The sequence below is a fragment of the Pavona decussata genome, unplaced genomic scaffold (assembly GCF_977016875.1).
Source record: "Pavona decussata unplaced genomic scaffold, jaPavDecu1.1 SCAFFOLD_187, whole genome shotgun sequence".
Lineage (NCBI taxonomy): Eukaryota > Metazoa > Cnidaria > Anthozoa > Scleractinia > Agariciidae > Pavona > Pavona decussata.
The window spans coordinates 180,618-201,111 of NW_028145596.1; the positions used below are offsets into that span (position 1 = coordinate 180,618).

General features: G+C 39.3%; 2 protein-coding genes, 1 long non-coding RNA gene and 1 pseudogene across 9 annotated transcripts in view; 1 reads left to right on the top strand and 3 right to left on the bottom strand.

The window, feature by feature from the left end:
- The window catches only part of LOC146462444 (uncharacterized), a 138,326-nt pseudogene extending 137,464 nt beyond the window's left edge, over window positions 1–862 (bottom strand). The window contains exon 1 of the transcript XR_014857121.1: window positions 422–862. The product of XR_014857121.1 is annotated as an uncharacterized LOC146462444 (transcript). The remainder of the gene's footprint in view (window positions 1–421) is intronic.
- The window catches only part of LOC146462448 (uncharacterized), a 201,068-nt gene that overhangs the window by 59,580 nt on the left and 120,994 nt on the right, over window positions 1–20,494 (bottom strand). For 5 of the 6 annotated variants that reach the window (XM_085085564.1, XM_085085565.1, XM_085085566.1 and 2 more), the window contains one exon: window positions 19,465–19,556. The exons of the other annotated variant lie outside the window; for it this stretch is intronic. The gene's annotated coding sequence lies outside the window, so the exon portion shown is untranslated. Of the gene's footprint in view, window positions 1–19,464; window positions 19,557–20,494 lie in introns of those variants that run through there. 6 annotated transcript variants of the gene reach the window in all.
- Window positions 1–20,494, bottom strand: part of LOC146462451 (uncharacterized) — an 86,243-nt gene that overhangs the window by 24,081 nt on the left and 41,668 nt on the right. The window lies entirely within an intron of this gene.
- Window positions 19,550–20,494, top strand: part of LOC146462452 (uncharacterized) — a 64,574-nt gene continuing 63,629 nt past the window's right edge. Inside the window, exons 1-2 of the long non-coding RNA XR_014857128.1 lie at window positions 19,550–19,871; window positions 20,307–20,480. This is a non-coding gene — a long non-coding RNA (uncharacterized LOC146462452). The remainder of the gene's footprint in view (window positions 19,872–20,306; window positions 20,481–20,494) is intronic.

The following is a 20,494-nucleotide window of genomic DNA, read 5'->3' on the forward strand; positions in this document are numbered from 1 at the left end:
CGCCGAAAACAATAATCGTTCACGATAATCCTGAACGAATATTAAATAGTGATTAAGATAACAATTTAATTAGTAATATAAAGGTGAGCTTACAAAGCGAAAATTGTTCTCCAGTTGAAACAGCTAAAACTAGTACATGAATCAGTCACGAGACTTTGCCTTTGCTTTTCAATCGTGGTGCTGAGATCTTCAACAGTGGCACGTCGTTTCGAATTCAACCAAACAGTAAGACCAAAATCCTTCTCTGGTGATTTATAGGAACTGAAACGCAAACATTGAAAAAAACATGAAAACTGTTCGATGCAGGAAGACAAACAAAGACTGACAAACCCTGATGACTGCGTACATGTATTAAACCACCAAATCAACCAGGAGAAATTCGTCAAAAACACACATTAAATGAACTGATTTGACTCCTTACCTTTGCTGTAAGAACGAGAGGAAACGAAAAAGCCCAAAACAATTGCGTCCCGGAGCTGGGCCACCTAGACTAGTGGCCGCGAAGATATTTTTTCGGAGCTGCTGTGTAGCGAGGTTTTCGAAGCTACGTAAACTGAAAACTTACGTATTAAAACTTTAACTGAAAGGGTCATTGTTTGCAAGCGATCATGCGAAACGGTACATAATCGCCTTAGAGGTCATCTAAAACGTTGCCACTCGAGTCACGCCTAATGGCCAATGATCACAAAGTTGCCTGCGGAAAAAAGGTCACAAAAATAACTGAAATATCCACTAAAAAGACTAAAATATCCATAGATTTTTTCTCAATCAACTGCAATTAATTTTGAAGCAGAAAGAACATACAAGTCATATTTTTTTTTCCTCCTTGTGGAACTGAAGAACTGCGAAAAAAAAAAACATAGCAGATGGATCCGCCATGTTTTTCTGGGCTTTGTGGGATACATTATTCAGCGAGAAACCGCTGAATCAAGTTACTGTTGACAGCTGTCATCTCCAGTGGCCAGTGCGAGGGTCGGGAGGGTCAGCCCCTACCCCTCTCCACCCTCAGACCTGAGCTTTTATCATTGTTATCATTATTTTAAAAAGTTTTTGTATCTTAAAATTTAACAACTAGACTGTGATCGCAATGATAATTCAGTCTGATACAATAAAATCTGCAATTCCACAGCGACAAACCGATGAGTGGTGCTGGATCAGCAAATCATTTCAAACACAAAATACTGACGGCAGACCAGGGGCGGGGGAGAACACTCCATAGCGCCTGGCACTTTTTTTGTATCTGAATCATCCAACAAAAGTTGACGTCACATCCGGTCAAATTGGCGCCCAGCAGCCTCTCTCGGCGAAGTCGAATGATGGCGTCCGGGTCAGGCATGATTTCTTCGGATTTTTGAGCCATCCGTATCAGGAATTGTGAACTGTGGATATGAAAGATATTGTAAAGATATTGCTTCGACTTCATGAGCAAGGGTTTTCCAAAGAAGTGATTTTTTCTATTGTTTTGACGGAAAATACGAGACAGCTAAGCGTCGTGTCATGGCGAAAATTTCACACTCTCAAAACGAGTGGCGTTCAGACTATTGGCTCTTGTGGCTTCTGATCGCTCGGAAGCTAAAATTTTAATAGCCTATCCCGTGTGCAACATAATGGAAGAGACAGCGTCAGTCATAGTTTGCAGTGTTAACATCGGGAACCTAATTATCTCTCGACGTGAAGTGTTGGAAGCCTGTATCATTGAAGCTGTTCTAATTGTCTTCGTTGTAAGAGACTCGTAATCTTCCAGGTGAGTAAATGTAGTTATCTTCATTTACAGTTCTTTTCTGCCGACGTGAGTACCTTTACATGTGGTCTTTAGAGTAATAAGTCGGTTTTGTGCTTCGTAGTGCTATAATAAAGACGCAAGTGACGTTCAATTAATAAATAGCTATGGTAATTCTCTTATATTATCTGAAATGCATTTCATATCATGTTGTCCTGCCAGTGCAGGCTTGAGGAGGGGGTTGAATCAGAAAATGTATCTGCGTGGCCTGGTTCATATTGCTAGTGTGAGACAGTTGTTAAAGTTATTGATGTCAAGCCATCTTAAACAATAAATTAAATAGCATTATTGCGAATGACATTATTTCTCAAGTATTGAAAGAAACAACCCCTTCACCCTTTACCCCATCTGCACTCTCACCACTTGGGTGCTCATGGGCTAAGGCGTTTTATACATTTGCACTATAATTATGCACCTGTGACATGAAATTATGGTAAGGAGAAACAGTATGCCACAACCCTCAGACAAGTGGCATGACTGATGTTCTTACCTTGTTTTGAAGTCCTCTTTGGGTTATCAAAGGACACATGGAAGGCCAAATGGACTTTGAAAACTCTTTATGGCTGACAATGTCATTTGTACATCATATAATTAGTTACCAGTTATTTCAGTTATGTTAGTTGGTGCCAAATATTTAAGGGTGAGGAATTGTCTTTTTCTCTGTGTCCAAGGTTAGGGAGAACATAAAGTAAAAAAATATATATATATTTGCAAATTCCTGGAGGTTATCTATCAGCAGTAATTGACCCATACATTAAGTTCAAATAACATTGTCTCCTTTGAACCAATGCAATTCAAAGTTCATTTTGACAAGGAATATTGAGTTCTGTTCAATTCAATGAAAAATCAAAAGTTCAATAACCACACAGTCAGTTCAAAAACCACACATCAGTTCAGTGACAGTTGACCTCAATTATTGTAAGATTAACTATAGGTGAAAGGTTTTTTATTCCTATGGGACAGATAAGAGGAGAGGGGAGGGGAGAGGGTTTTACCGGAGCGTGGTCCATATTTAGAGCAGTCAGAAAGTACAAGTGAAACTAATAAGTATTACAAATAATGGTAACAGGCTTACATGCGTTTAAAAATCTATTACCCAATTATCCATTGTTTGCCTTTGTAATCATATTTGGCAACAGCTGCCCAATAATGTAGCTTTTCCTTGGACATGGTTCCACTTACTTCTTGTCAATGATGCAGATTAGTGGTCCGTTGGTAAATTTGTAAAAATCTAGAAGTCCTATGGTTCATTGAAAATCAAAAAGTCAAATAACCATAGCAATAGTTCAAAAAACACATCAGTTCAGTGACAGTAGACCTATGTAAGAAATACTATAGGTGATGTGTTTTCAACTTTCTCTTCTTCATGCTTGTCAAGGATGCAAATGAGATTTCATATTAGTTCAATTCAAAGAAGGCTTAAAAATTAAATCACCACACCAAAACAACAAACAGAGACAAGAAGAGTCAGTTAAAAAGTAAAGCGACTAATTTAAAAAAAAATAAAACAGTAATGGAGGCCCAGTGGGTGGCTGCCCGGCTAAGGCATATGGCTGGTCAGCTTGACAGCTTGGCTGACCAAATTTTGGATCATAGGAATACGTCAATGTAATCAAACATGATGCTGTACACCAATGTGAAAATTATTGTCAGCACATATTTATTAGACTTTGACACAGTAAATTATAATAAATCATATACACTGTAGCTAAGTGGCCATTGCAGTTACTCTCGGTCTTGTTGCATTCTTCCTTTCGCTGTCTGTTTCCTTTCTCGCCGTCTCAGGGGGATTTGCCGGCCTCTTTCTTTTTGAGTTTTTGTTTAAATCTCTAAAGTAAAATAATTAAAACGAAAAATTAAAAACATTAAATCCCTAATAATTTAATGTAGGTAAGGAAAATTCTAAACTATGGTAATGTAACTTATAAACCCTATTAACATAATGCAAACATAATTGTTTGGAATTGGAATTTTATATAAACTTAGATACTATGTCTCTATGAATACGCTTAAACAACTATACTATATGCTCATATATCCGTATCGAAAGTACAGGTCAATGAGCTGGGGTACTGCATGCCAAACAAAATTGAAAAAGATAAAAATAAGCCATATTACTGCCTTCACTGCATCTTCTTTGCACACAAAAGAGATAATGCAACATTTTACTCTATTTGAAATCCTTAAGCTAGAGAACATTTTTAAGGTGAAAATTGGTTCCCTTGTGCATAAATTACAATACAATAAAAAAACACCCGCTGCACTCCATGATCTTGTTTCCCTAGCTTCTGATCCACAAAAATAATACCAGATTTGCCACTAGTCAAAACCTGTACAGACCATTTTGTAGAACTAATTATGGTTTAGCACGGTTTAGAGTAGTGGCATCACAAACCTGGGAAACAATTCCAATGGAAGTAAAGTGTCTGCGCCACAATGTTTTTAAGAAGAAATACAAACTTTTTCTACTTGATAGCCAAACATTAATAATATTAAAAAAAATTTAACGTATACTATATACTTTTATATTTGCTGTAAACACTTTTTTCCTTACTGTTGTATTTTCATCTCCCAAGCCTAATTTAATTAGCAGAGCTCTTCAACCAGTATTATAAATTCTACTTTCCCCTATTTTATTTAATTGCACAGAGGTATTTTACAATAACTGTCCAAATTCTGGCGCACTGATTGGCTCATAGCTATTGTCTATAAAAGTACAGACAATAAATATGACGTCAGATGTAATGCGTGCGCTTTTTCAACGAAAAAAATTGCCAATTCCGCTCATACTTTTTCCATGTTATTGTAAAAAACAAATTGGCAGCCGCTTTCTATGGTCGATACTCTTATAGACCATAAAATGACGCCATAAAATGTCCAAAACTTGGCAGTGAAACCACTCACCTGTGACTCGTGGTTCCACTTGGGTTTTGAACATTGTTTGACGTCACTTTATTGTCTATGAGAGTATAGACCATAGAAAACTGCTGCCAATTTGTTAAGTGGCCAACACGAAAGCCTTGCTCCTATGACCACTACGCACTTCTTCCGTAGAAGGTAAAATTATTCAATTAAGTTGTCTGCACGTTTCATTTTTTCTTACTTTAAAATATATTGTATTTCGTTGTAATAAGTGTAAAGTGTGAATAAAATTGAATTGAATTCAATTGAATTGTCCACTTCCTTCCCTTTCCCTACCTGCAGGACCCATTGAACTAAAAACACCCACACCAGTAAATTTTCTTTATTTTGAGGTCTGCTATCACCCAGGTGGTTAATAAATATATATACATTTATATAATCCCCCCTTTTTTTTTGGCAGGGCGGGGGGGGGGGGGAGGGGTGGGAGGTTTGTTGTTTTGGTGTGGTGATTGAATTTTTAAGCCTTCTTTGAATTGAACTAATATGAAATTTACAAGCAGGCCTCTCATTTGCATCCTTGACAAGCATGAACGAGACAAAATTGAAAACAAATCACCTATAGTTTTTGTTACATTGGTCTACTGTCACTGAACTGATGTGTGGTTTTTGAACTGACTGTGTGGTCATTGAACTTTTGATTTTTTATTGAATTGAACAGAACTCAATATTCCTTGTCAAAATGAACTTTGAATTGCATTGGTTCAAAGGAGACAATGTTATTTGAACTTAATGTATGGGTCAATTACTGCTGATAGATAACCTCCAGGAATTTGCAAATATATATATATATATATATATATTTTTACTTTATGTTCTCCTCCCTAACCTTGGACACAGAGAAAAAGACAATTCCCCACCCTTAAATATTTGGCACCAACTAACATAACTGAAATAACTGGTAACTAATTATATGATGTACAAATGACATTGTCAGTCATAAAGAGTTTCCAAAGTCCATTTGGCCTTCCATGTGGACCTTTGATAACCCAAAGAGGACTTCAAAACAAGGTAAGAACATCAGTCATGCCACTTGTCTGTGGCTTGTGGCATACGGTTTGTTCTTACCACAATTTGATGTCACAGGTGCATAATTATAGTGCAAATGTATAAAAAGCCTTAACCCATGAGCACCCAAGTGGTGAGAGTGCAGATGAGGTAAAGGGTGAAGGGGTAGTTTCTTTCAATACTTGAGAAATAATGTCATTCGCAATAATGCTATTTAATTTATTGTTTAAGATGGCTTGACATCAATAACTTTAACAACTGTCTCACACTAGCAATATGAACCAGGCCACGCAGATACATTTTCTGACTCAACCCCCTCCTCAAGCCTGCACTGGCAGGACAACATGATATGAAATGCATTTCAGGTAAGAGAATTACCATAGCTATTTATCAATTGAACGTCACTTGCGTCTTTATTAAAGAACTACGAAGCACAAAACCGGCTTATCACTCTAAAGACCACATGTAAAGGTACTCACGTCGGCAGAAAAGAGCTGGAAATGAAGATAACTACATTTACTCACCTGGAAGATTACGAGTCTCTTACAACGAAGACAATTAGAACAGCTTCAATGACACAGGCTTCCAACACTTCACGTCGAGAGATAATTAGGTTCCCGATGTTAACACTGCAAACTATGACTGACGCTGTCTCTTCCATTATGTTGCACACGGGATAGGCTATTAAAATTTTAGCTTTCGAACGATCAGAAGCCACAAGAGCCAAAAGTCTGAACGCCACTCGTTTTGAGAGTGTGAAATTTTCGCCATGACACGACGCTTAGCTGTCTCGTATTTTCCGTCAAAACAATGGAAAAAATGACTCCTTTGGAAAACCCTTGCTCATGAAGTCGAAGCAATATCTTAACAACATCTTTCATATCCACAGTTCACAATTCCTGATACGGATGGCTCAAAAATCCGAAGAAATCATGCCTGACCCGGACGCCATCACTCGACTTCGCCGAGAGAGGCTGCTGAGCGCCAATTTGACCGGATGTGACGTCAACTTTTGCTGGATGATTCAGATAGGAAAATTTGACGAGTCTTTTGCCCCGCCCCTGCGGCAGACTGATCCTAACGGCGGAGGTGACGAGCTTGATAGAAGGCTACAATAACTGAAATCTGCTTGTTTTAAAAAAACAAAATTTTTGCCCGATATTTCGGTTTGCAATACAAACCTTCCTCGGGGGCTGAACGAGAAAAAATTTAGAGAAACATAGTGGATCGTTACAAATGAAGATTTATAATATAAAATGCGTGACAATCATTGGTTGTTTAGGACTAAGTTAAAAGTGTAAGACACGTCATTGGCGTGCTTCGTCGCGTCTATTTATGCTAAGAGGGTGCAATGTTTTAGCTTTGTTGATTTAAAAATGACCTTCACGAGCCTTTCTGAGTCACGTTTGAAACGTATAAGTTAAAGCGGGATTACAACCTCTTTCCCAGGGTCTCTCATCTTCCCGCCCCCTGAAGACTCTGGGAACGAGGTTGGCTGGATTAGGTGGACATCGTTGATTGAGTGCCAGGCTGCACTGGTTAAAATGTAGTGAGACAGGAATAGGGTTGATTACTTGATGGTGACGATGGTGATTCAGGATAGATCTGATAGATCTGCGGTGTTCCCCGAAACGTTCATTGAGTTGGCGATGCATTGAGAGTGGCACTTCTTACGTTGGATTACGTAGATATAGATGAGGGTTTTGGAATGGCGAGATATGTAGTCAGTAATTTTACGTATACGTGTATTCTTAGTAGTAAAAAGAGTGTTGTTCGTTTGGCCTTCTTGGAGAAATGAGCAAGTTAGGCATCGTGGGCGGTTGCATTTACGAATTTCAGTGGGTTGTTGATTAAAGGGCTTGTTTTTTGGTAGCTCGGAATGGATGGACCAGGAGATCACGTAGACTTGCGTTACGTTTTTAGGCAATAACTGGTCGATAAGGGGAACCTTGTTTGCAGTTATAGCGGAGGGCTGGAGGATGTTAATATGTTTCTTCACAATAGAAAAGATTTTTAAAAGAGCAGGATAGAAGGATATGAAAAAGGGTTGTCTGTTTTGTAGCTTTCTGTTCTTGTGGCTGTAGTGTTGCGTGACGTGAGATGGCTCGCACGCGATGTGCATCTCTTTGTGGGGAATAGCGGTTATAACCACTTTTGACCAGATGCTTGATGAGTTCTTCGCTTCGTTTGTCAAAGAAAGCGTCGCTAGAGCATATGCCACGGTTTAGCAGGAGAGGCTAAATGGAATAGTTTGTTTGGTGTGGTTTGGGTGGCATGAAGTTTTGAGGAGGTACTGAGGCTTGTCTATGGGTTTTGTATGGAGATCTGTTTGGATGTGGTTGTTGCTGAGGTGGACTCGGACATCTAGGAAAGGGAGTGTCTGATGAGAGGAATTTGAGAACTTATGGCTCAATTTAATATTCGCGTGAATAGAGTTTAAGTAGCTGATAAAATGTTTAAGGTGTTCCTCTCCTTCTGTCCATATCATAAAGACGTCATCGATGAACCTCCAGCAAACGAACGGCTTGAGAGGAGTGTTTTCAATGGCGTGTTGTTCAAGTTTGCCCATGAATAGATTAGCGTATGATGTTGTCATGCGGGTTCCCATAGTTGTCCCGTGTACTTGTAAATAGTGTTTTATTTATTTATTTATTTATTTATTTACTTTTTGTAAATAGTGTTCGTTGTTGAAGGAAAAGTCAGGTTCATTGTAAGAATCATTATGATGAGATCACATATACTTTCAGCAGGAAGTGAATTGTCTTGACGGGTCATTTTAGAAAACGGCGACAGGCTTCGATGTCTCCGTTGTGAGGAATGTTAGTATATTATGAGGAAACATCCAGGGTGACAAGGAGGGCGTTGTCCGGCAGAGGTTCCAGTTTCACAAGTTGAAGAAGAAAGTGTGTAGTATCTTTTATGTATGAAGGAAGAGTCTGAACAACAGGCTTTTGGTAGTAGTCGACGAACTCGGAAATACGTTCAGTGGGGTGGCCGTATTGCTGGATATGATGGGTCGGCCAGGGTTGCCTTATTTGTGGATTTTAGGGAGAATGTAGAAACGACCAGTCTTGGGATCAGAGTTGGATGAGAGGTGTTTAAATGTCTCATAGTCAACAAGATCATTTATGTGTAAACGGGTAGTTTATTCTCGGCTTTGACGCGTTCGTGTATTTTGCTCGTAAGGTCCGAAGATTTTTTTGATAATTTTTAGTGTCATTGAACTGTCTGTGGCATTCATTTACATATCAGAATTAGTTCATTATAACAGTTCTAGAGCCCTTATCAGCGGGTTTGCTATATCTGAACGTTTCCTGAGTTTTGTAAGAGCTTTGCGTTCTTCCATAGAGAAATTGTTGCAGATAGTGACTGGTTCAGAGGTCCGATGATTTCATTTTCGACTGCATTGATAAGAGTGTCAAGGGCTATGTCTCTTCCATTATTAGGAGTCTGAAGCGCTTCACTTCATGTGATGAAAGATTTGGATTAGTTAGGTTATGTTGTTGAAACAATTCTTTTAGTCGTAAAAGTCTTGCAAAATCGTTGATATCTGCCTGTATTTCTGACCATGCATGCAGTTGATACTTTTGGGGGTGGGAACGAAGGTCAGTTCTTGTGATAATAGTTTCGTATCCGCAGAGTTTGAAAGTCGTACATGTACAGTAGAAAGGTTGATCACTGTTTCCTCGTCGAGTGGGTGTGATATGTTTTTGTTTTGGGAGCGGGTTCTGCGATTTTTCTTGTGTTGGTTGATGGTCGCTGGTGTTCTAGGAGTGGAGTTGGCTGTGCTTTTGTTGGGAAGTTAGGAACAAGGAGCAGTAGTGACAATGCGTACAGTGTTGGTATTTTCTGCATTTTATTCCGCATTATTAATCGATGTTGGGTTATTTGCTGCAGGTTGATTAGATGCATCGTTCGTTGGAGGCACGTGCTTTAATTTCTAAGTGCGGAGTGAATTAAGATTTTTGCTTAGATTGAATGCCATATCTTCAATGAGAGTAGTTAAGATGGTGCGTTGAATGATTATTAACGGACGGAGGCTCGCAGGCCTTCCAGCTGATTGTTTAAAAGCATTGTTAACAGTTTAATATGATTGTGGTTTTCTTCTAACAGGCGCTTGAGTTGTTTTCTGGCGAGGTTGTTGAGGTTTTCATTCCATTTTCTCCAGAAGAGGGGGTTGTCTGAGTGGATGGCTTGGGTGCATTTAGAAGTAAGCCTTTCGGAATCAAATCGTTCGTTGTGTAGATTGTGAAGTTAATGTGGTGACTTTCATAACGCACAAGTTTCAGTTTGCTTTTTTTGGCTTTATTGAAGAGCTCTTTGGTAGAAGGAGGAAGGTCAGAGATACGTTGGGGCCCAGGATTAGATTCAACGTCCATGCAGAGCAGGAGATGTGAGGTAGTTGGAGAGTAGAGCCATTTTGAAGCTGTTGCTTCTTGCGTGACATTTATGTTGCCCGTTAGCTCATACCTTAAGATTTCCTCTTAATACTTACCCTTCAATTCACCAAGTAGAGAAAATGCCCAATACCACAAGACAGTGGTTCACAAAAGCTCTCCGTTTGTGTGTGTGTGTGTGTGTGTGGTGGGGGTCAATTTTTGTTGTTACCACGGAGAGGGAGAGGGGGGGGGGGGGGGGGGAATTCCCGCAATAAGAAATTTTCAGGCTGATTTATTCCAAGGGTGGGGGTCAGTAGTAAGAGAGGGTCAAAATTAAGCCCCGTTAGTGTCTTCCCCTGTCTTCCCCTGTCTTCCTGCATACTAATAAGTGTCTTCCTCCATACTAATAAGTGCCTTCCTGCATACTAATCAAGTGATCATAGGTAGTGTCTTCCTGCATACTAATGTTTTGCCTTCCTGTATACTAATAAGTGCCGAGGTTTACTAATGAGCGTCACTCTTGCACAAAGGAAACAATGGACATGCCCAGGCTTGCCCGCGCTCTATACCCACCCTGATTGGATAGTCAAGACTCTATTGTTAGAGTTAATAAAAACAGCGCAAATTTTGAAAGCGTTGTCATTCAACTAGAGTAAAGATTATTTTATCGCTGCTACCTTATAGAGAGATAAAGGAGATGTTTGAAAATCATCGCCAAGAGGTTAAACAGAAAGGACTTATTCAGCGCCAGCGCCATGCACGCAAATATGACGAAGGATTTTTAATGTGTGACAACGGATTTAACAGTCTAGGAAGTCCTAAAATATTTCACGGTCTTAGATACAGAGAATGGATGGACGAAGTATGGCAATCTTACAAGTTTTATGTCCAAAAAATAAAAGAAGACTCTCGAGACGACCCAGATCCTACACTTTGTTTAGAGAAAGACGATTTGCTGCGTCAGGCGTATTTCAAGTACGCAAGTGATGACGGCCATCATCCCGAAAGTTTCCGAGTGTTGAAGGTTTTGTATGAAAGACATATTGAAGGCAAACACGTACCTTTTGAAGGTTATGTCATCAGCTCCGAAGAACTTGAAGAGATAGAAAGAGATAAACAGTTATCTTCTCATTCTAGAGCTTTTGCACAAGATGTACACAGATCAAAATGTATTGCTATGCTTAACGATATAAGGAACCAAGATCTTCCTGTTTGTTCGAATTAAAAATATTGCATTACCGTCTGTGTAGAAATAGAGCTGTCTTGAGATCCTTTGAAAGATTTTCAAAGTTTTTGAGTGAAATGAAGTTTTATTCATCTTTACATCGCGTTAGTCTCTAGTTATGTTTAACAAATGTTTGACTCAAGCTCTAAATTTTGCATGTGAACTATCTCGTGTGTCTTTTGTTTGAGAAACAATAAGTCTTATCCAACACCTACTCTGATTGGGTAGTCCCAGAGTCAGTGTCTATGACAATACCCGAACCGGCTACACGCAAGCTATTTTATGGGAAATCTTCGTCCACTTCGATTCTCAGACCGTCAGTTCCTTAACAACATGGCTAGCAAGTTTACTGTTGGAACCCCAAACACCCTCGGGAAAGTGTGGAATAGTGATATTGAAATAGAATATCGGAAACTATTAGCGACCTATTTCAAAACCCTGAACGGAACAAGGGAATTATCACAGAGAGCTTATAAGACAATTAAAAATTGGCGACACGCGACACCCACGCGTGTGTATGAGAAAAATAAAGACACATGACTAGAAATGGCCCGTTTGTCTCCTTTTGTTTTTGGCCTTTCAGACCTGGTTATGGCCTTTCAGGCTTGTGTTTGGCCTGGTTATGGCCTTTCTGGTCTTCTTTTATTTATGACGGAGAACCCTTAGTAACCCCGCCTTCACTAATTTTCTATAAAACAGACGCGTTACTTTCTGAAGTTTAGTTTCCTGTCAGAACGCGTGCGGTTCAAACCAAAGATGACGAGCACAAACTATACCTTATACCTGCAACAAGGTGCTGGAAATTATGAAGACAGTGAAGAAAGCGATTTCTCCCAAGAAAGCGAAGTTTCTAGTCAAGGAACGGAGTCTTCCCAAGAAGAAGAAACAGAAAACTTAGAGCCGTGGTCACGCATTTTTGATGAAGCCGAGCAACGCCACAAGACCCAGCTTAACGCTTTGATCAATCAATATCAAGAAAACGGAGATTCAGAAAATGTGGCTCGTAGTAAAGCCGTGAACGCTCTCGTTCCTGTTTATAGAAAAGAGCTGAGAAAAGTACTCTTAGAGAATCTACAGTGGATGCGTGCAATGAAAAAAGATCCCACCTTCAAAAAAGTGATGAAACCACAAAAAGAGCTTAAAGACACAGAAGGATTTGATTGGTTGGAATCGACAGAACTTGCTATCGATAAGCGGAAATTCTTACTCAATCGATTGTACGAAAAGCAGCCCATTCCACAAGATCAAGACTAAACCTACGATGAATGTTATGGAATTTTTTTTGATGTTTCCTGGACCTTTGTATTGTTGCATTTCAATAAAAACTGTAAACAACCAAACTTTAAGTGTGTTTATTGATGACTTGAAAATAATAACAATAATAGTAAACTTGTGCAATAAATGAAAAATCTGAAATTTAAAATACAAATTCGTTAAGCAAGATCAAAACTTTTTAATTAGACACTGTTATTTGTGATGACACTTTTAAATAAAGATGATGATTCCAAAGTTGAGAGCTGTTGCGTGACTAGCGACGCGCGACACCCACGCGTGTGTCTGAGAAAAAATAAAGACACATGACTAGAAATGGCCGGTTTGTCTCCTTTTGTCCCTTTTGGCGTGGTTTTGGCCTTTCAGACCTGGTTAAGGCCTTTCAGGCCTGTGTTTGGCCTGGTTATGGCCTTTCTGGTCTGTGTTTGGCCCCTCTGACACTCTATATAACCTGACTATTTGCGAAAAAGATGTCATTTGTGTTCAGTCACCAAACTGTCAACATGGTTTACAAGAGAGTTTGCAGAAACTGTCCGATTCCATCGTGCGGGGCGAAGTACCTTGTCAGATTAGCTAACCAGCTCGCGGATGTTCATCAGTTAGACCACACACAGCGAAGACAGTATTTACAAGAGGCGAAACTGCAACCTAAAGTTAAAGTCGTAGTTTACGAAAGTGAAGCGGATAATTTCGGAAAAAATCACTATCACAATCCAGTACAGACACAAGAAACGGTGTACGAACTGTCAAGATATCGGAGAAATGAGGCCTCTTTTAAAGCAAAAACTAAAAGACCGACTACAAAGAACAAGGCAAACCGCAAGAAAAAAGAAGGTCGAACTCTTGGCTTAGAGGCCATAGGAAAATTGTGTAGACACGGAAGGAATATTTATTATTCCTCGAAATAAAACGGAAAAAACGGATTTGTAATAGTCAGTCAAATGATTCATTTTCATTCCTTTTCCTTTCAAATCGCTGTGTATTTGACTCTTTTTGTCATTGTTTTTTAGTAAAGTTTTTAAAACGGTATCTCTTGTCTGGTTCTATTGCTAACAATTATAAGTCGCGTGTTTCCATTGATCCTTGTTAAGTTATATGAAATTGATTATAAACTAATGCGTCAAGATACTCCCTTGGGGTTTTTCCAGCAGAACTGAACTTATTTTTATGCAACTTTAGGCTTGCGAACTAGCATAATTAACTGACTAACGGTGCGTGACTTTAATAGCTTTTTATTTTCTCGAGATTGATAGGAGAAAAAAGACACACATAGATAGGTTTACGCATCAACGGTTTATTGGGACTTTTTTCCTTATGACTGCTCTATAACCCCATTTTGTCTTTGCAGTTTTGGTCGTGAACTTGTCTTGGGAATCTCGATGGTTAGTTTCGGAAGGTTTCTTCGTTCGGCAAAGAATTCGCTGAAAGCGTCTTTGAAAGGGGTTCGCATTTTGGAGCAATGGCGACTTTTTGTGGACTTTGCCATTTTCTTGCTTGGATAGGGGATACCAGGTCTTGTAAAACATTTCTCGCCAGGGTCATTATCACCAGGTCCTTTCCTCTCAAGTGAGAAATCATCTACGCCACATTGCTCTCTTGTGAATCTTTTAAGCAGAAGGACTCCAAATTTCTTCACCAAACATTGAATTTGCAACCACAGTGTATCTTCCACGCCTTTCTTTTTCTGGTTAAATAATAATTTCTCGAATTGAACGACCAGAAGATGGACCGCCTTCCAGCAACACACAGCTGTGCTCAACACGCGGCTGCTGCGTGCATCGTCGTGCAGTAATAATGAATGAACGGTTAGATTCCAGCTTAAAAGTCCAGCTTGTTTCTTCCATCGCTTTAAACCTTCAGTAACAGCTTCCAGATTACGTTCGGGAGATAGAATCAGGGTGGAAATTTCTTGAGACACCCTTTCTACATCGTACCACGCTTTTTTGAGGCAGTTCCATGAAGAAGTAATCATTGCATTTTTGACAGCGTTTAGGTCAGAGTAAGCCATTTCGAGAGAACGTTTGAAATAAACCGAAGGAAAACGAAGCAAATATAGCTTTAGATCGAATAATGAAATGACACGATCAACGAAAGCGCACTTTTATTCAGGGCCGTACATAGCGCGGGGGCAGAGGGGGCAGCTGCCCCCGCCAGGAAAACTCAATTTGTTTCTAACACCACACTGATCACAAGAAAATCGACTAATTGACTGAAAAAGTATTCCTTCAATGTGAATTCCAAACAATTATTTTGGAAATTCTTTTGAGGCAAAAGCCAGTACCGGTTTTCTTATGAAAATAAAGATTTTGTCAGTTTGGGCTGCATATGGTTTAGAATTTTGCGTGTAAATAAAGACTGACAAGCCTACGCCACATTCTGGCGCGTGTTTTAGCCTTTTCAGATCTAGCTCATACAAGTATTTTTTTTTTCAGACTCTGAAAAAATAATACTTGTATAAGCTAGATATAAATTGGTTTTAAAAGCTTGCGCTGCTCGCAAGTATTTGTAGCGGGTTTGGATTTAACCATCATATGTTCATCATCCGACAGGTCATTTGCGCCTAATGATTTTTGAGTTTCCTCTTTTGAATTCTCTTCGTTTTGAATATGACCTTTTATTCCGTGTGTTCAACGACGGTGTTTTTATCAGTGCCACATAGGGAATTTCAGCTGGGTTTGGCTTGGCTCTTTTAAGCGCTTGATAGTTTTAACTGCCTTTCTTGTTAAGATTTGGCAATATTAGGACAGAAATTAATCATTGCTTGTATCATGCAATGAGCTTCACTCTGTAATTGTCGCAATGCCGGGCCCGGCTAGTGTTTGTCACAAGGAGTTGTGTTTCTTGGCACGGCTGTTTGGTTTTTTGGTTCTCTAGTAATCGTTGTAGCGTGTTATAGAGCTATGCAACGTGTCACAGTAATACTGAAAAGGCTTGAGTTGTATTTAAATAACGACTGTGTTTTTGCAAATTCTTCGCTCCACTGATATAGTGCATTTGAATTGTGGAAGCTCAGTGATTTTCTCCCTTTGTTTACAGCGGTACATCGACTGTGTTTTAAAATGAGAAACAATATTTGCTTCAAGCTAAACAAGACGTTAACTCCATAAAAAGTCATGACAATTTAAAACAAAAAGCATCGGTGTGGTTTTTTTTCTCTCTAAATGTCGTAGAGGCAACTTTCTGTGTAGGAGTGAAAACAAACTTAATGTCCAACTAGAAACCCTGTCTGCATACGGTAGACCCCTGTGAGGGGTGTGGGGAGTTTGCCCACACAGACAAAAAATCCTAGGTACGGCCCTGTTATTAACTCTAACAATAGAGTCTTGACTATCCAATCAGGGTGGGTATAGAGCGGGCAAGCCTGGGCATGTCTATTGTTTCCTTTGTGCAAGAGTGACGCTCATTAGTAAACCTCGGCACTTATTAGTATACAGGAAGGCAAAACATTAGTATGCAGGAAGACACTACTTAATCACTTAATTAGTATGCAGGAAGGCACTTATTAGTATGGAGGAAGACACTTATTAGTATGGAGGAAGACACTTATTAGTATGCAGGAAGACAGGGGAAGAAAGGGGAAGACACTAACGGGGCTTAATTTTGACCCTCTCTTACTACTGGGGTCGGGGCAAGTTAAAATAACTACTCGTGCAAGGAATATACCCTTCTTGATTTAGAACAATTCATAAATTTGCTGTTTTCAGTTTTCGTTTATGATGTTGCCATCCTCCAGTAAACCGAGCAGTTCATTTGCACTGAAAGAGAAAAGATTCGCCATGCTATACTGGAATCAGTAACATACTAATACCAATTCTTTGCAATTTTTGAAGTAATGTTGTCTTGTTGGAGATTCCTTCTTTGTTGAATAAAGTTAACAGTTTTTTCGTGCCATTTAGAAGCGTTTTCAATTTTTGTCTTGAAACTTCTTGGTTTTGCTGAAAAACAGAAATAAATAGGCCGTCTGTAACGTTCTCGTAAAACCAAGTTCCAGGGACGGGGACTGTTCGGAGTGGGGCATTGCATCTTTCTTTGTACTCAGGGGTGGGGAATAAAACGCCAAGAGAAGACAAGATTGCAAATCACCGGGGGTGTTTCTAGGGTATGGAGGGCTCTTGGTAACAGTAAGAATTAACCCGTACATTAAACGGTCAGATTTTGAGTTAATAGGGAGATTTAGCATCATGTATACGTGAAACGCGAACGGCAAAAATGACCACGTGACAGTGATTTTCCGCCATTTCACGCGTTTGGCGGTTTCCGTTTCTACGTAAAAAGGAAAAAAAGCAGGCTTTATCGCGTTTTCCGTCTACGTCAGAACTACGTAAGTATTTCTTCCTTTTTTCTTATACATATAAGTAATTTTGAAATTGTTGAAAACAAGGACCTCAATAATTTTTCCGGCAAGTCATACTAGGGCAAATTAAGTTTCACGTTTAAAAAATCCATCATAACTCACTTCTTACCGCACTTTTCTTCATGAACTCACCACAGTGAGTCAAAAAACAGCTTCATCGAAACTCTCAAAATTAAAGCTTAAGTCAATTGGTTCACGCTATTTTCCATGAAAAGTGAAAATAAATCTCTCTCAATAATACGGAGGCAAAGAACCGCGAACGAAAATGCTGCTGGTATACGCACCCGGGGTCTTTAAAAGATCTAAACAGCCAGAAATGAACAAACAAGTGAAATAAGCAAGGCTGATACTGTGAAGAAAGCTTAACACCTGGCTTAACACGATAGCAACATGACAGTTTGATGTTTATCATGTCGTTGTCGCGGTAACCTTCCCACTAAGTATCAGCCTTGGTTAATTCACTCTTGAGTAAAACAGCCGCTGAAAACCCTGGAATCCCCGCTATCAAAATAGGCTGTAGATGCGAATGTAAACCAGCCGTAAATTTCAACGTTTATTTCGACACGAGGCACCGTGAGACAAACTCGCAATTCCAGTTACACCGATGGGCCTTCATAAAAGTCGACTTAACTGCCATTTAAACCATGAAAACTAATAAACCTTAGTGAACTTAAAATTGAGGTAAAAACTCGGTGGCCCTCGTGGTAAACATTAAAGGCCACCTATGCGCATGCCCGAAACTAAATGTCTGCGCAGGGAACCCAGCTGGGAAACGCAAAGCCCAGCAGTAACATAGGCCTTATCACGCCATTTTGACGAGTAGGCAAACAGGCGTGAAATAACAGTGTTTGTATGGAAATCCGATGTCAAATAATTTTCATAAAACTTCGCTTCTGAAAAATTCATGAATTGGAAACTTTTGGCACTAGGAAAAGGATTGTAAGGAAAAAATTGGAGGGATGTAGCTGTGCCAGAAAGCGTCCAGTCGCGTTTTGAATTTTCCATACATTTCCCTGTATTTTTTCCCGCGAACTATTTTTAGTAGCAGTTCACGGCTGGTTCGCTATACAGAGAAATGTATGAAAAGTTCAAAACACGACTGGAAACTTTCTGGCACAGCTACATCCGTCAAATTTTTTTCTTAAAATCGTTTTCCTAGCGCCAAAAGTTTCCAATTCATGAATTTTTCAGAGACGATATTTTGTGTAAATTATTTGACATCGGATTTCCAAACAAACACTGTTATTTGAGACGTGTTTGCCTACTCGCCAAAATGGCGTCGAAAACCGTGATAAGGCCTATTTGACATCTCTTTACTGCTCTATGTGCATTTCTATGTGGCCAGTAAGGAGAAAATTGCTGAAAGACCACGAGTAAACTTCAACTACAAAGTTTACTACACATGTTCCCAAGAGGGCTTTACAACAAACAATGAAATAAATTTAAATCTACCTGGAGTTTGGAGACGGGCCGGGCTCGCTCAACTTATGCTACTTTGGCAGTATAGTACGACGATTGCCAAGTTTTTTTGTTTTTTTATTTGTTCTTGTATATTTTTTTTGCCTTTTTGGATTTTAATATCCCTTTAATAATGTCTTATTCTCCCTAACTAAGATCTTACTGATCTTACTTTCCCACAAAATAGCCCCAGTCCTAAGAAATCAGAGTTTCTGGGATCATCTCGTATGCGCAGTAGCCAAAGAGGGTACCATTCTTAAGTTCGTTGTCGAACTACAAAGAGCCATAATGGATAAGGAAGTAAGGTTCTTAAGAAACTATGATACTGCATCGATGGGGAGTAGAAACGAATGTTTGGTTTATCAACAGAGTTGACAATTAAAGCTAAATAATTGGCCACCGTAAAGAGATTTTCGAGTGCTGACGTCTCGAGCGTTAGCCCTTCGGCAGACCTTTCTTTTTTTGGATTTGCTCTAGCGAAGGCCTGACGCTCAAAACTTCAGCACTCGAATCCCTTTACGGTGGCCAATTATTTAGCTTTTATTGTCAAGTCTGTTGATAAACCAGGCATTCGTTTATAAAGAGCCATAACTCCCGCAAGTGGTGAGTGACACATCCTTCACCCTATGGCTCTTCAAGTTCTTCGACCTCACGTCATTTGACACCGGCCATACCCGTCCAAACTTTCCTGTTGTCCTTTCGTGTTTCTTATCGTTCGTTCCAAAAGGGGAAAGTACTTTCATTTTGTCGTCTGTTCGTTCTCTGCGGGTGTGTACGGTCTCTAGGCAAATAGCAAGCACAACGTTTACATAATTGTTTATTTGTTCCTTTACACATACATTCCTGTTGAGAATAAATATGAAAAATCTATTGACACTGACAGGAAAAAGACATTTTGGGTGTTAACTCTGAGAGCCATGTCCGGAAAAAATTATTATTTACACTTGTATTTTTCGCAGGTATTTCATATTTACATCAATCAGTATCGGATTGATTGTTAGAGTGCTTTACAATTAAGCATCCAAAGAAAAAATTTCGCATTTCCTTTCCTTTGCTCTATAGAGTGTTTTCACATGACATCTATGCGGCCATATTGGTGTCCCAAAACAAAGAAATGGCGGCCATGTTGGTGTCCCAAACTAAACCTCTGGGAATATAACTCTATTTTTTATGCAAATACTTTCTTTTGTTTCAGTAAACCAATATGGCCATCACGTGAATGAAAACGCGCTATAAATGATTTAGTTGGCCACTTTCTCAATTATTAGACATTAAATCAAAAACAATCCTGACTTGCTTAGAAGGGTTTTCCGCGTTTAAGGCCATTTACTTACAGTGGTTGATTAATTCATTGTGTTGTTTACTTTTTTTGTGATACCCAATTAAACACCGCTTTCTCTTTGCTAACGGGTTTGCCGTGTGTCGAGCGAACTAAAATATAACTTGACAAGGTACATCTTGTAGTGCAACACACAGGTGTGCCACTACTTCTTTTCTGATATAATTACCAGCAAGGTAAAAGTTGGTGAGTTTACAATTTTTATCTTTTAGTGCATCACACAGGTCTGTTGCTCCTTGTTCTCCAATCTCGTTATATCTAAGGTCCAAGTTGGTGAGTTTACAATTTTTATCTTTTAGTGCATCACACAGGTGTGCTGCTCCTTCGTCTCTTATTTTGTTATGCTTATGGTTCAAGTAAGTGAGTTTACAATTTTTATCTTTTAGTGCGTCACACAGGTGTGCTGCTCCTTGGTCTCCTATTTTGTTAACATCAAGGTACAAGTTAGTGAGTTTACAATTTTTATCTTTTAGTGCATCACACAGGTGTGCTGCTCCTTGGTCTCCTATTTTGTTACAATGAAGGTACAAGTTAGTAAGTTTACAATTTTTATCTTTTAGTGCATCACAAAGGTGTGCTACTCCTTGGTCTCCTATATTGTTCTCACCAAGATACAAGTTAGTGAGTTTACAATTTTCATCTTTTAATGCATCACACAGGTGTGCTGCTCCTTGTTCTCCTATATTGTTATACCTAAGGTTCAAGTTAGCGAGTTTACAATTTTTATCTTTTAGTGCATCACACAGGTATGCTGCTCCCC